Source organism: Leptinotarsa decemlineata, unplaced genomic scaffold (genome assembly GCF_025532065.1).
Source record: "Leptinotarsa decemlineata unplaced genomic scaffold, Ldec_3_MD MMD2_tig00002974_RagTag_RagTag, whole genome shotgun sequence".
Classification (NCBI taxonomy): Eukaryota; Metazoa; Arthropoda; class Insecta; order Coleoptera; family Chrysomelidae; genus Leptinotarsa; species Leptinotarsa decemlineata.
This window is the reverse complement of record NW_027412578.1, coordinates 6,689,937-6,707,431: the sequence shown is the minus strand read 5'-3', so window position 1 is coordinate 6,707,431 and position 17,495 is coordinate 6,689,937.

Sequence of the window (17,495 nt, the reverse complement as noted above, 5' to 3'; positions counted from 1 at the left end):
GTGTATAGTTTTTAAAATTCTTGCAAAGCGCTTCCTTCAGGCAACTTCCTGTTGCCTGACAAGTGAGGACTGATGATGACGAAAGTCGAAAGCGCTATGCAAGAATTTTAAAAATTATACACTTTAATACAAAAAACCTCTTCGATTCATTAATTCAAAAAAGTGTATTCAACTTTTCCAAATCTTTTTATTCAGTTTTTGGTTATTTTTGTCGAGAAGTTCATTCATTCAATTATCAATGTAATGACAACGTAGCAATATCGAAAATGTTTTCGATAATCAATAATTTATTAGAAAAAACATTAATTTTTCCAGTGAAAAAAAAAATCAGGAAACAGCAAAAATTAAAATATGTTCAATATATTTCTCTGCAAAAAACTGGTCGAAAATAATATTGGTTGAAGTCAAGAAGAAATTGATCATACATTGAACACAAGTGAAATCCAAAAATGTGTGAGAAATAATAATGCGAATTCATTGAAGGAAAATTGTGAAATATGGTACTTATACATAGCACTTAAATGTTTCGCTTCTGCCCATATTACTTCTATTTTTCCAGTTTTCCAGTTATGCCCTTTTGTTTGATCTCATGTTTTCCTTGGTCTACCGTTTTTCTTATTCTTCTGGATTCTCGTTTCCCAAACTTTTCTAGTTAGTCTTGTCTCTTTCATTCAAGTGTCCCCACCAGTTAAGTTGTCTTTCGTCTACAAATTCTAGTATTGGAGTTTTTGTCTCCATATTTCTTACTCTATCGACCTTCGTACTTCCTTTCACTCGTCTAAGGTATTTCATTTCAAGAGCATGGATTCCACTGTTTTGCTGAGCCGTGAATATTCATGATTCAAAGCCGTATGTTAACACTGGTCGGTATATGGATTTGAATACTTTCAGTTTTGCATGTTTTGGTAGTGAATGGTTTATTAACGGCGAAATGAAGTTTCAATGTTTTCTCAATCCTGTTGTTGATATCTGCATCTTGTGTTCCCTTCTCATTCAATATAGCTTCAAGATATTTGTACGATGTTACTAATTCCATTCGTGTTTCTTCTATTTCTATTCGCATCTCTTTTCTATTTTCGCCTATTGTCATTACCTGTGTCTTGTTTTTATTCACCGTAATTCCGTGATCCTTCAATACTTCATTCCATACAGGTATCCATTTTTTTGTAATTTTCCTTCGCTATCTGCCATGATTACAGTATATATAGTCTGCAATATGTGAACTTAATAGTTGAAAAACACTCAGTTCGACAAATAAACGAGGTGAAATCCTGCTCAGATAAATCACTGTCATCCCTAATGGTGGACATCGATGTTTGGGAATAAAACACTCGCCTTGAAGCCTTTTCAGCACTAAAATGTATGAAACACTCGATTAATTCAAGGAATTACGACTTTATGCCTCGAATGAATTTAATCTACTCATGTCATCGATGACACTGCGTAGGTAATGACATTCATTCGCTTATTGGATTCAATCCCAGCCATATTTGTTCTCCACAAGCACACAATAATATTATCTTTTGCGTTACTTTGAATTCACACAATTGCACCCGGAACGGTTAATTTGCAATTATACGAAAGGTCTGTGAAACATATTGCACCTGAAGGTAATTGAGGAAATTCCATTAAGTTCCCTATTTTAATTGTTTTACACGGATTGCTCCACTTCAACTACTAATGGTAACGTGTTATTACCTCAAATAATGGGGATTTTCCAATGATTCAGTTAGCAATTTGCGATAATCTTCAAAACGTATTCAGTTGGTAGGCTGGAAATTGCAGGTTTCCATGGAATATGAAATCAATAACCCAACTCCATTAAACCAGAAGAGGTATACAGGATCAACGTTTTTCAGCCTTGTTGACTGAAAAGACAAAACTTGATGGATAGTTTTTCCAGGAGCGGTAAAAAAAAGTCCCTGATCGATTCATTTTCAATCAGAATGTGTCTGATCTCCTGATGTGAGATTTTCTAGGAGCAAAAATTCAGCATGTAATTTAGCATCTTCAATTAATGGAAAAATAATGTTTCACAAACAATTAATGTACAGTTGAACAAAATATCAGCCAAATCAACTAAACAATATATTTCCCAACGGATGTTGGAACTTTTTCGCATACGTTTTCACATCTGAACTGATTGAATTGAATCAATCAAAAATCGGTAGGGCTTCTTTTAGGTTATCACATGCAAAAGCACATACGAAGAATCCAATATAAAGGGTGTAACTGAATAAGTGTAAAACATTTAAGAAGGTGATTCCTCATTGAAAAAAAGATTGGATCTTTCATATAAAGAAACTTCATTGGAGCAGCCCCTTTAAGGGGCTGTATGTTAACAAGGGATGCTTCTCACAAGCACTGAAAAAGTTACAATATTGAAATTAACCTGATATTTTGTACTACCAAAAAGACACTTAGCCAAAAATTTATTTTGTTCACCCCATGGTTGTGAGCGGTGGAAAACGCAACCACTAAAATTTATTTCCAATGTAACTTTATGTCTTATCATTTGTTTACCATTCATAAATTCATTTCCGATAGCCTGTATCATTCTAAACAAAAAATGTCTCTAGGGTTTTTTGCACAAAATGAACCACTTCGCAGCAAAAAATTATTTTACGAGATACATCGTCATAAATGCGAACTGGATTTATTGTTATTTTGTAGTTAGTACCTGAATTTAACGATTAAAAGGTAATAAACAAAACTAATTTATTGATAAAAAAACACACAACATGTAGAAATCATAGTAAATGTTCAATATGTCTACCTTCAGACATAACGCATGCGTCTAGACGTCGACGCATTGAGCTACGGATTCGCTCAAATATTCCTGGAGTCTCTCTGATTACCCTGCACGCATTGATGATGCGGTTTCTTGAGTCCCCTACATCGCGAACAGAAGTAAGATAAACCAAATGCTGTAAATGGGCCCAAATAGCGAAATCGAGAGGATTGAGATCCGGGGATCGAGCGGGCCAGTTCTATGGTCCTCCTCGGCCTGTCCACTGATTTGCACATGTTTCAGTTGAATGCTGACGTGCTACTTGACTAAAATGGGCGGGAGCTCCATCATGCATGAAAAACATATCCCTTTTGACGCCTAAAAGAACTTTCTCCAGCAGTACTGGATGCACTTCTCTTAAAAATTTAACGTATGCCTCACCATTTAATCGAGGAGGTAGAAAATGAGGCCCAATTAAATCATCCCCAATAACTCCGAGCCACACATTGAGAGAAAACTGTTCTTGATGGTTAGTTTCGACAATAGCGTGAGGGTTTTCATCAGCCCATATGTGGTAATTATGGAAATTAATGATTTTGTCCCAAAAAAACTACATTCGTCTGTGAATTCTATTGTCTTCAGAAAGTCAAAATTTCTTCTAATAATTTCCAGCATCCAATTGCAAAATTCAAGACGGTTCGGAAAGTCTCGAGGTAACAGTGCCTGTACTCGTTGCAGATGGTAAGGGTATAAGAATTGTTCCTTTAAAATTCGAAATATCGTCATATGATCAACATTTTGCTGGAAAGCAATCTTTCTAGTACTGGTAGTAGGTTGTTCTTCAATCAAATTGAGTACTGCTTCCTCAAGGTGTGGTGTTCGTACTTCTCGATGGCGACCACAATCCTGTGTTCTTTTGTCGAATGAACCATATTCTCGTAATCGTTGATGAAGTCTCGCAAATATTCTACGTGAAGGATGCTGCCGTTGAGAATACATTTCAGCATGTCTTCTAGAAGCTCATAACCCATTCCCCTGCGACAGACCGTAAACGTAATGCATATCAGCCATTTCCTCATTTGTGTATGCCATTTTAATAACAAGTGAATTATTAAAGTAACAAATTAAGAACAGAACAACAACACACAATTAGTATTTATTCAATTTCGAAAATTCACAAACTGACAGCGTCATACCAATTTAATTGTCACTATTGCTAATAGCGATCTACTTGATAGATTAGTTTCGTATTTTCGCATTCATGACGATGTATCTCTGTAGTTGTTCGTAAAATAATTTTTTGCTGCGAACTGGAATATTTTGGGCAAAAAACCCAGGAGACATTTTTTGTTTGGAATGAAACAGGCTATCGGAAATACATTTTTCAATGGTTAACAAATAATAAGACAAAAAGTTACATTGGAAATAAATTTTATGGGTTGCGTTTTCCACCCCTTACAACCATGGGGTAAACCAAATAAATTACTGGCTAAGTGTCTTTTTGGTAGTACAAAACGTCAGCTCGATTTCAATATTGTAACTTTTTTAGTGCTTGTGAAAAAAATTGTTATACAAATTTCATGTACCCCCTTTAAGGGGCTGTATGCTCCAATGAAATTTCTTTATATGAAAGAAACTATCTTTTTTTCGATGAGGAGTCACCTCCTTGAATGTTTTACACTTATTCAGTTATACCCTGTATTACTTTGCTGACGTCAGCACACTTTTGTCGCCATTCCACTTGGATTCCGGGACATCGGCTACGGAGGCTGGATTCCATCCAAAAAAGACCCATCTGCCTGATTACACATCACGTGCAACCTTGGTAGCTTGGAATATCGAAGAAAAATTGGAGATTTGTCTGTCTTCTACAAATACTTCCACAGGAAGTGTTCAAGCGACTAAGCATATTTGATTTCACCATGAGTGGTACATATCATAAATATGCGACGGACTATGACTGCTCATCGTTTTGAGGTTCAACTCAGTACACCTGGAACTTCTCTGTTCAAGAACTCTCTCATCTGGATTACTGCTTTTATGGGAAATAAACTTCCCGAGAATGTTTCTCCGAATGGATTTAATCTCCAGCGATTAAAATCCAATGTGAATCGGCAGCGGGAATTGGCCGCGGTGGTAGTGCTCCCGACTCACGATCAGAAGACCGTGGGTTCGATTCCTGCTTCGACCAGATATTTTTCTCGAGAGAATTTATTTGGTTGAAGCTGGGATGATTCTGTAACCGTGTTGTGAATCACACGTTAAAAGGTAAGACCTCGTTAGTCCTTAGCTCGCACAAGTTTCTCAACTTATGAGAGTTGTCGTTCGTATGGGGGCGACAGCTGATTAAAGGAAAAACAGATTTTGAACAGATTTTTTTTTAAACTTTTTCCTTGAAAAAAAAACAAAATTCTGATAACCGTTATTTTTTATAGTATTGCGGTGATAAAAATTAGTTTTTCTCATATATTTCCCAAGTAGAGACAGCAATTGATTACATCATCATCATATGTATTGATATTGATCGCCAAAAAACTAACGAGCTTTGTTGATTTTTGACATATTGGGGCCTCTTATTGTAGATTCACAATTTTAAATGGATTGTCTGCCAAATTCTCAAAAATATTACGTAACTGACCGATACTTGATGAAATTCCATCATGAAGTATTGAAGAATTATTCTGTAGGAGATTTCCAACTGACCGCGACACGTGTTTTCCTCTGAAAAAACATCTTCAGGCACCGTTATACTCAAATTACGACACAAGATGCTATTGAATAGTGAATCACGTGTCGTGAATTTGTAAATTATCGGATGGAAATCTGACATGAAGTGTTTTTGCTGCCATATATTTATTTTCGTGAGGAAAATTGGGATGAAACTCATAAACGTAATGGAGTTGAAGAAAAATGTGTACAGACATGTTATGAGCAGGAAAGTAGAAGAGTTGGGTAAATGATAAGTGATAAAATTTGAAAATTCTTAGGGATTTATCATTGATTCAGCTATTCCTACCTATCATGTGCTAAACGGAATTTATTCATTTAATCAAAGTTTGGGATACAAACAGGAAAATACCCATAAAAGTATCCACGAACAGTAGCAGTTACAGAGATACTTGGTGTCAACAGATACAAAAAATAATGAAATAATAAATTTCGTACGCACTCACCAATAATTCATCATTTTTGCTATGTGCTAAATATAGTTATTTTCAAGGAATTTGACGTAATAGAGAAAACACCTACGTTACTACAGTATTTCTTGAAAAAATGACACAATCTAGTAATTGGAAAGTTTTTGGCCCAATTTGTGTTGAAATTCGAAATGGCAAGTAATTTTCTGTTTCTAGTGTTCCTATGAACGTGATAAAAAATCTTTGGTACTAGATTGGGTGAGCCATAACAGCTTGTTATAATTTTATAAATATAAACTAAATCCGTTATTATTCTTCATTGTACTAGAAGCTGTATTTTGTAGGGAGATTAAAATTCGCCAATGCCAAGTGTTACATAAATCTTGGTTATATTGAAATGCAAGAACCTTACAAATCTGTTCTGTAGTCTTTTTAATCGTAATTTATGTGTATTATAATGTGGCTCCCGAAATCAAGTTTACTGTAAACAAATACATAGTAAATAGACTTGATTTCTGCCTCGTTGTTGAAGTCTTTGCATATTCTGCAGAAAAATCCAAAGGTTTTGCTGCAGAAATATGAATTTATTCAATTCAATTCATTCATGCAGTTTGCTGTGGACAAGCGCGAACCTTCATTTGACCCAGAGCTTATTCAAATTCAATGGAAAAATTATACAACACAACCATCCATTGCGACAGCAGATTCGACGATAGTCAAAAGGATGTGGGAAATTTCTCATGACCCAGTACACATATATCTGTTGATAATGCACGTGAAATATCGGAGTCACATTTCACAAAACCTCAATGGTGCGATCAATTCCCGGCTGTGCAACATGCCGAACGCTGAAATGTTCCAACATGGGCACGTTTTGAATGTGAATGAAGCCACTGGGACACAGCCGCTAAATCACACGGCAGCGTCTGTCTGCACCAGACTAATACCGGAAAACTTCGTCGCAATCCTGCAGGTATCTGCAAGGTCGATCGTGGCTACAGAGAAAAGTAATTATGAACGACAAAGTTTCAAGGAACGAGAAGGATTCAGTGGATGTTTTTTTGACACGCTTTTCAGTTAAAAATTACGGCAGGAGCATTGTGAGGAAATCGGAAGAAAACTGATGAATACAATATCAATATCACTTTTTGGTGATACATTGACGGAACATTAGTCAATATTACAATCACGGAAAGTTGTCGATTTTGTAAAGTGCGTCTAGTTAGATTCAACTCAACAGAAAACTTACAAATACAGATATAGAAGAGTACCATGGGAATACAGAACTAGACACTTTCCTGAAGCACATCAACAACGTAAGTCCTTCCATCATTTTCACGTTGGAGAAAGAAGTCCACAACGAATTGTCTATCTCAGACGTATTGGTGAGGAGGACTGACACTAAACGGAAAACATCTGTATATCGAAAACTCACTCACACAATACAGTTTCTGAACCATAAATCCAACCAACATCAATCGACTAAGAGAGATATCAACAAGACTCTACTAGACCATGCTTTCGGGCTCTGTAATACAAAGGAAGGTTTCGAAAAAGAACTTGGCATCATCAAAAATGACCTTCATCGGAATGGTTACTCCAGAGTGATGAAGATAGCAAGAAGATAGCAAGAGCTCTACAAGGAAGAGAAGCCGCCACAACCAGTACGTATGCTTCCCTACATCAGAGAATTATCGGAAAGGAAAAGGATTGAATCCAAGTACAACATCAGGGCCTGCTTCAGATCTGGGAACACTTTCCGTAGCAGCCTCACGAGAAACAGGCCAACAAACGCGGACTGCGATTCCAAGAATTGCATTTACCAAAAACCCTGCGAGTGCGGAGAATCATCCATCGGTGAAACTAAGAGGCCATTGAAAGTTCGCATTGCTGAGCACACGAAACTCACACAGCGAGAAGAAACCAGCAAATCCAAAATAGCAGAGCATGTATGGTTGGACTCAACATAACATCAAGTGGGCTCAAGCCGAGATCATCCACAAAGAGGAACACTGGTTTAGGAGGAAATTCAAAGAAGCCGCGTATATACGTAACATAGGGAAATCTCTAATCAAGCGGAGAGAGGAAGATGATTGTGGATAAATCGAAACGTCTTGACGTAACTTGGTTTGGAATTTTTTAATTTTTATTTTCCATTTTTTGTTCAGTAATAATATTTATCAATTCTACAATTTTCTGCTTGTATTGATATTTCAATTTTTCTGGTTGTAACTTGTATGTTATGTCTTTGTAATTCTAGTTTTTTTGTTTAATGAAATTGTCATTTTTCGGGTAATCTTTCAGATTCTTTCAGGGATCTCAAATCGATTTATATTATATGAGACAATGAAAGTCCGAACTGATGAAATAAACCACGAAACATTGTCAAACACCTTCAAAAAAAGAAGACAGATTAACCTATATACAAACATTTAGATCATCGTCAACGATAGTTCTGCTGCCCTACAGAGGGGTGCCTGAGAGTCCTTCTGACTGATACTCCATTCTGAAGTGTTTGCCAAAAAGGCATATGACTGTGGACTCACTTGGTGTCTATTTCTGAACCTTCGCTATACCAGGAGCCTTCCCAACATAGGAAGCCTAGTCACCTCAATACAAGTTTCTGCCTTGATATTTTTCTTCTCTTCAGATACTTGCAGATCCATTTATGGATTATGAACTAACCAAGGAATATCACCCTGCGTCTGTTGAGGAGATATATGTCGAATAAAATTCCTCAATCGTCCTCTATGTAACAACGTATATGAACAAAAGGTAATCAGATTCCACATTTTTTATCTGAGCCTAGAGAGAAGATAGACTTCGACCAAACAACCCCATTCGACCTCCCTGTACCATTGGAACAAGTACAAGATCCTCTCGTCTTCAATATTCTTGATCCCGTGTAGAGATTTAGACAAATAAGTGGTGCAGTCAGGAAGCAACTCATCACCTCACCTTGAGTGGGATATCTCTTGCATCAAATTCGTGAGCAGATGATTCAGAATCTGTATAGGTATAGGCCATAAACTGCCCCAGTTTATGCCGTGATATATTTCTTTTCCCCAGGTACTCGGGAATCCCTTTATGGATCATGAAATAACCAAAGAATATCACCCTGAGTCTGTTGAGGAGACAAATGTCGAATAAAATGACTCAATCGTTCTCCTTGTAATAACGTATATGAACAAAATCTTCTCACTATCCATACTCCATACTGATATCCTTGATCGTGAGCAGACGATTCAGAACCTGCATAGGTATAGGACATAAATTCCTCTAGAGCAGGTCAGAAAACGTTTTTGCTCGAACAATGATCCGTCCAAATCAGAAATAGAAGAGCCTTGCATGGTTAAATCTGATGAATTTTCACCATATGCAGCAAGGGAGCTATTATGGGGTTCGCTGGTGACACTGCAATATTTTACAGGGCGGATACATGAAATGAACTGAAAATCACCGTTGAAACTGAATTTCCATCGATGAAAAACTGGTTAGAATATGAGTTACTCACTATAAACTCTCCATTTAACATTCCACTACAAATCCTCGTTTAACTCACTGAATATCTCAACATATAGAAAATACCATATCATTCACCCTGAAAACAAAGTGAAATACCTAGGTGTCGTATAGACTTGAATCTGAAATGGAATAACCATATAAACTATTCATGCAGAGAGCTTCGGATAATTTTACACAAATTCAGATACGGTCATATACAGGGCTTTTCATGATGAGCGTTAATTAGCCGTTTCTGGCAAACTATTCAACGGATCAACCTGAAAATTCCACAGTATGCATAGGTCAATATGACCTACACGCCCAAAATATTTTAGACGAAGCGGCGTTGTCGCTTCTACTATAAAGTAGCGGCTTCTTTGATTTTTCAAATGGAAAACCCCGTATATAATATCATATTATGATTCATTATCACTTTGTCAACAAATTCATATAATATTTCCCTATACCTATATATTACCGTTTAGAAGATATAAATTAATTTCGATATTTTTTTTACCAAACATGAACTTTTATAAATGCTGATAATCTTGAACTCTCTTGCACTAAAACGATCAAATTTGAAATGGAGTGGAGTGATACTATGAGGATCTTCACTACGAGTCATATTTTCATTTGCCTCATACAGGGTCTTCAAAAAATGCAGATACTTTGATCTCATGAAAAAATGAGTGGAACTCAATTTTTTTCAAATAGAACACCCTGTATATTTCAACATTTTTGAGCTCTTCATCCAATTTTAGATTAACTTTGTTCAGATAATACTATTTCTACTTTGAACCGTTTTCGAGATAAACTGTTTCAAACGGAAATTGACATGGTTACCTTGTTCATCACTCATTTTTGTAAAACATACTTCGTTTGATGTTTCTCAATTAGTCACAGATAATACAATGAAAAGATAATTATTGAAATACTCCTTAACCATCGAATGAAACTTCTCTTCAAACAATAGTTTTATTAACGCTGAAACACGAACTGAAAATAATGAACCCATGAATTAATGAGTTAATTGAATCGTCAGTGTATTTCAGAATATGTTCAAACACTTCTGCACCTCTACTTAAACAAACATGTAATCTCTTCAAAAGATTGTCATGTGTAGCGCTTCTGATCATGTCTGGAATCAAACTATTGAAAGCAGTTGTAACTCTCGATTTCATATCTTCCCTTGTTGTTATTGAAGTAGAGTAAACCATATTTTTAATGAAATCCCATACTATATAATCTAATGGATTTCCATCTGGTGTTCTAGGAGGCCAACGAAAAGGTCCATTATTACCAATCCATCTGTCTTCGAAGATTTCGGTTAATGCTTCGCTGTCTGAATGAGAATTATGGGGTGGAGCACCATCCATTTGGTACCATACACGTTCCCTTCCTGGTCTATTATTCAAAATCATTTGAATTCCATTCCTCAGTAAATCTTCATATTTTGATGCAATCAAATTATCATCATAAAACTCGATATAAAAAATTGACTCATTTTTTATGGCACAAAATACATTGAATTGCCGTCTTTCTCGAAAACACCTTTGGCGGACAACATGGGGATTTTCTGGCGCCCAATAATGACTGTTGTGTCTATTGAAAACTCCATTTTTTGTGAACTTGGCCTCATCTGTCCATATGATATTGTCAAGGAAATGTTCATCCTCTTGAGTCTTGACAAGTAACCATTCAAAGAATTCCACTCTCCGAGGTAAATCTGTCTCTTTCAAATGTTGGACACAGTAGAACTTATAGGGATGCCATTTATGCTTATTAAGAATTCGACAAATTGTCACGTAGGGTATACCTATCTCCCTTTCAGCCTCGTGCAGAGAAGCATTTGGAAATGCATGAAAGTATCCCAAAATTGTTATACCATTGTCATCATCATCCACTTTAGTCTTCTTACGAATGATTTTTGGACGGAAGGTTCCATTCAACCTACAGTTTTTCAGTAGTCGAATTGTCACATTATTATTCGGCTTCGGAAGTTGTGGATATCTTTCATGAAATACTCGGCATGTTCTACTTGCAATTCTATTGCACTCACCATAAATTATTAATAAATTCAAGAAATCTTCATTACTGTAACCCAATCTTGACATTATTCTATTATAATTGGTAGCTTTCACAATAAGTCAAAACCACCAAAGAAAGTCTGACGTTAAATAATTGGTTTATTTATTTTTCCAAAGCACACTATTAAAAAATATTAATGTGTACTGTTGTACGTTAGAGACTAATACCTCAATGTATACAAATTGTAACTTTTTCTAAGGTAGGGACATACCAATTTCGAATTGACTGATCTAAGACAGTTAAAAAACTGGATCAAAAGAAATATTAAAAAGTATAGAAAAAAGTGTTGAATATCCAAAATAAGTGATGATTTCAAAAAAACGAGCAAGAAAACCATGTCAGTTTCCGTTTGAAACAGTTTATCTCGAAAACGGTTCAAAATAGAAATAGTATTATCTGAACAGAGTTAATCTAAAAAAGAGAAATAGTATATGAATTTGTTGACAAAGTGATAATGAATCATAATATGATATTATATACGGGGTGTTCCATTTGAAAAATCAAAGAAGCCGCTATTTTATAGGAAAAGCGACAACGCCGCTTCGTCTGAAATATTTTAGACGTGTAGGTCTTATTGATTTATGCATACTGTGAAATTTTTAGGATGATCCGTTAGTTTGACAGAAACGACTAATTAACGCTCATCATGTCATATGTTACACATTAATTGTAATTCACTTGCTCCATGGTATCGTTGCTTGGGGTGGGTCACTGAAAGCACTTGAAGTGTTTCAGAAAAAAGTTCTGAGGTTTCCCATTCCTGAAGGACCGAGATATCCTTCAGATTCTCTTTACTTACCACTAATACACTAATCAATGGAAAAACGTTCATTCACATATATTACTTCCCAACTGTACAATACACTTCCTCTAGAAATTGATTCCATTTCTGGTCAACTACTTGAAAAAAAAATCAAACGTATTATTTTCATTGAGCCACGATGCAGAATATTGAGAAATGAAAGAAAAAGTTTTCTTTATTAATTGTTCAAAATTCTTTGGGACAATAATTATATTATGTTTATTAAAAATTATTTCCATGCGAACAATTATACTTTTATCATATTTATGTATAGCCCTTGATATATATTATATTTAACGAACTCCATTTGATTTCATTTAATATTTTATTATGCGAACCGCCCGGCTACCGATCGACCAAAGCGAATTATTTGTTGATACTGATCGATTGACAGATGCATCCATTTGGGAAGTCATTGAGGTGGGAATTCTGCAATTCGAACGTCTGGCAACCTCAATATCGACTATACAGAGCTGCACATTCTGACTTATATGACTACAGGTTACTTGACAGAATCAGCACATCTGTCGGGTGCTGGGTAAAGTTATTATCTGCAGCAATAGAAGGGCGTCTTCCTGAAATTTGTCCTTCCCAAGCTACCTACCTGATGCTTGGTCTACCAACCCTGGGGTAGATTATTACTTATAATAAAAATGGAAGAGTCTTACTCTCACCAGCAGACCTGACATACCATTCACCAAATTAACTACATGAATATCACTGGAGATTTATCTCAACACCAAACCGTTATTTTAACACCTCGATACGTGTTTCGATCACCAAGTGAATCTTCAAGAGAAAGAATAAACTATTATTACAGACAATGACCTTTTTCCCGTAAGATTTCACCAAAAATTAGTAATGTTCATACAATTTGGATATAGGTTCCCGTTATCATCCTCTTCGATGTTGACTTCGTACCGGGAAATGCTTCCACTCTTTCGGAGGATGGAAAATGTTTCAATTAGCAATACTCAATAACCTCATATGGACTCATGTACCACAAGGTTTCATTCTGGGTTCCATACCCCTCCTTATGCATTTTAAAAATTTGAACATTATGGCGGTGATTACTAAACTTTTCCCGCAATAGCAGTTATTTGATTCTCTACTTCCCCATAATTATTCAAAACATATCGTTATTTTCCGAAGAGAAAAGAGAGTTATTATCATCTGTTGAAAAAAATATGTCGTCTCTTTAATCAGCTGTTGCCCCCTATGAACAACTCTCAAAAATCAAAAGTTGTGTGAGCTAAGGCCTAACTAGGTCCTACCTTTCAACGTGTGATTCCTAACACATCAACTTGAACTATTCACAGAGGTACGTGGATTAAACACATTCATCATCTGACAACGGACAACACTGTTGAACTCGCCATCAGTGGTACCAGGCTGTCCTTGACTGAACTGTTCTTGAAGGACAATCTGAGTAGGTGAAGGTGATCCATTTCCATCACTGGCTTATGATCTCCATGAATTTCAATGAATTATTGTGATCTGTTACTAAACCTAGAAAAAACATGTTGTTTGAGAATAACTACATAACTATACATACACCTAGAAAGAACTTCTATGTTACGAAACATCACTGTATATATTTCAAAGGGAGTGGAGGCTTCGCAAACTGTCACGGAATGAGAAGATTTATCGAGGATCGCGTAGCATCATCGATATTCACTATGTCTGTAATGGCGGTTGTCAAATGCTCTTCTCTAATGATGGATATTTCAAGAGTCCATTTGCTGCTATCTGGAAGCGAATATATTTCCAGTGTTATGTCACGTATCTTGGAAAATGACAAATTATTCGTTGCTCCATCCCTACAACAGAAGTTTGCTAGCTGTATTCGAATATTACAAATCAGTCAGTTGGTCAACGTGGGGAATGATTTTTCATGATAGTAGATTGAGGGAAAAAATAATTGTGGACAAAATCAGTCGAATCAAGTTTCTGTCTGTATTGAGGAAATATATGCATTGGCAAAAAATTTATCAATGTCGAATAATTTTTTGAAGACTATTGTGAATTGTTCAAAAGCGGTAGAAAAAGTAGAAAATGTTTCTTTTATTAAGTCTTGAATGGAGTTATCATGAAATTTCAATTGTTTTCTGATGATTATTGACTCATTTGAATACTATCTATAGGCAAATGAGACTTGTTTTTCCTTTTTTGTTCTGCTTTCTCGCCGGTTTCTCTTAGTATCACATGATATTTTACAGTGAGTAATTCTGGTAGTGCTTGACAGGTGAAGCAGGTTTCGGTATGGAATCTATTTTCGATTTTTCTGATGCGATATTTCTACTTCATGGAGAAAAAAAATCTATTTAGACTTCTGTTTATGTGTACTCTGCCATATTATGATCGATGCTTATTTTCTAGCTGCTTGGAAAATCCAGTTGAAATGAGATATCTTTTGAAGCATCGCAAGTTTATTATATCGATAGTTATCGTTGACGGAGCCCACAAAAAGCCTTTAAAATATTTTCACAAAATTTGATGACACCAAATCTATTTTGAATCGAGAAAAGGAATACATCTTCTGGATAAAAAGAGGCAACATGGCCGATCATGAAAAAAAGGAACAAATGTATATCACAATAGACCAGCCAAATATTGATAAGATTCCAAATAAACCACTACCAATAGAAGAGATCCAGCCCTCTGCAAGATGACTCGAATAGATTCTCAATATATAATATCATAAAAAAATGTATAACCCAATCGATACATACAATGTGAAGTGAAAAAATTAGTCACAAAAACGATGTCCAACTATGAAATGATTGAAAATAATCGGTTTTGTGAAATTTATCAGTTTTCTCACTATTCAGACTGGGGTATCCAGGTGAAAAATCAGAGATTCACTGATTCGAAAATCACTCCGGGTGTAGAGTCTCATTCCATTTGGACATAACTGAACTTTTTCCAATAGATACACCTATTCCATAAAAACATTCATTTTCAACGTTAGTACAAATGTTTGGTACAAGAGGTGCTTCCAACTTGGTTAATCTTATAGCTCTCATCCATAACATTGCGATCTATTCTTTTATATAGAAAAAAAGCTCGTTAACTTGTTCCTCAATTTTCGACCATCATGATGGTCAATTTTATGCTGAAAAATCGATGTGAATTCAGTTTCGTCCAAATGTGGACATAACACGTCATCCAATTTAACAATTTTTCTCTAAAAATTTTGCCATCAGTATTGGACTTTTCAACATCAATGATAGAAATCAACTGTAGGTTAATGGACTGACACCTGTCAGAAAATAACTACTTTCCTGGCTAATACCACGAAGGGCGTCGCATTGGAACACACTTGCAGACCTGTTTCGAATGGTTTGGCCATTCGTCAGGGCAGGGTATGTCTGTCATCAACATAAAGTCGATGATTTCCGATAATTGAAAATAGAATTTCTCCAGAGTCTCATTCCTCAAATAAGTCTGAAGCGAACAACAAACAACAGGTTTGTAATCGCCCCACCCGACAGTGTAGGTCTTTTTGATAATTTGATTTACAGCCAGTCTTCAAGTATGCCTTGAATTCGTAAAGTTTTTTTCGTATACGATGAATTGGGCAAATTTCGGATATGCAGTTTTTTACCTCGTTTACAGGCAGATGGGGCGATTACAAACATGTTGTTAGTTGTTCGCTTCAGCCTATTTCGAGAAATGTTACTCTGCACACATGCAAGTGTGTTTCAGTAATTGAAAATCTATTGCGGCAGCATATGCAGGAATAACTACCAGCAATCTTGCACTGACACCTGTCGAATATAATCCAACGCCCTTCATGGAATTAGCCAGGATAGTAGTTGTTTTCTGATAGGTGAGTGTCACACTAAATAATTATTTGAATGAGTTATTGATATTCATAAAGTATCAGCCAATGCCTTCACATGAGAATCATTATATTCCAAGCTTGGTATAATTTTGTGCTTCATAGTGCCATATGAATATTAGATTTCAGTTTGAAGTAGCAACTATAAAAATTCTCCAATTATTTCCACTCCGCGATTATTATTTTGTAGATTGTATTCATTTACCATCTTCAAGACTAATCACCCAATTCATGTACATATCAACATTTAACTATATTTTTCAGATCAGGTGCCTGCTTCATCAGTTTAACCATCGCCACATGAGATTATACCAGAGAATAGTTTTATGAAGGGACAGTGGTCTAGTTATAATAATCATAGTCATGTTATAATCATCCATGAATATTTTAGTATACACGATATTCTGTCACAAAAACCAAAAACCTACAACAAGCTCTGATGATGTCTCATTTGGCATTCAAGAACCTTCTCCACGCTACAAGTTTATTTGCTAAAAGTTCCAACATGAGTAACGTTTTTTCATCAAAAGTTGGAGAGCTAGTCAAAAGCAATTTCGTCAGAGGGTCCCACAGGATAACTTCCAACTTTCGCGAATATTGTTTACCGCCACTTCCTTGCCTACCTTCAGATAAAAGAGAGTTCTTTATGCCATCTCGTAACAAAACGAATCCAAAATGTTTATCCAAGAGGAATGTTGATGCTCAAAACGGTTTAACCTAATAGCGTGCGATTCCTGACGCGGATGTTATTATATTCAATTCAATATTCTGAAGATGTTTAGGTCTATAGTCCGAAGGCACGAATAGACATGAACATTCTAGCAATAAATCCGAGTTGGTTTTCGAAATTACACGGAGTTGTTGAAGCCCAACACCAAACCATATTCAGGAAACTTTAGAGAAAGTACTTGTTGAAATTTTAGTGAAATTAAGAGTATTCGTGTATTGTTTTCAGAAATCATATATAATGAATGAAAAAAAGATAATAGTGAACCATCTCATGAGTATTTGAGCAGAGTTGTGCTACGATGTAGTAATCGTATCCACTGATCATGCATCAACATGTCTACCAAAAGGGCTGTCAAAGTGAGTTTTTTCGAGCCTAATGATCACTCAGAAGAAAAAAGTCAGAACTTGACTTCTTTCTATCAGATGAAGATGTTTTCTCAATGAGACGGCCTTTCAACTATCGATAATTGCATCAGAATCTCAGAAATAGTACCTGATGCACTGGAAGAATGCACTTCTTGGTAGTCTCAGCAATTCTTGATTCCCCAACATCGATAGGAATAGAGAATATACACCACAGCTGATATTCATAAAACCAAACACTTTTTGATACGTATTTTCAGATAAACACTCACAAAGATGGTCTTCAACAAAGCAGGA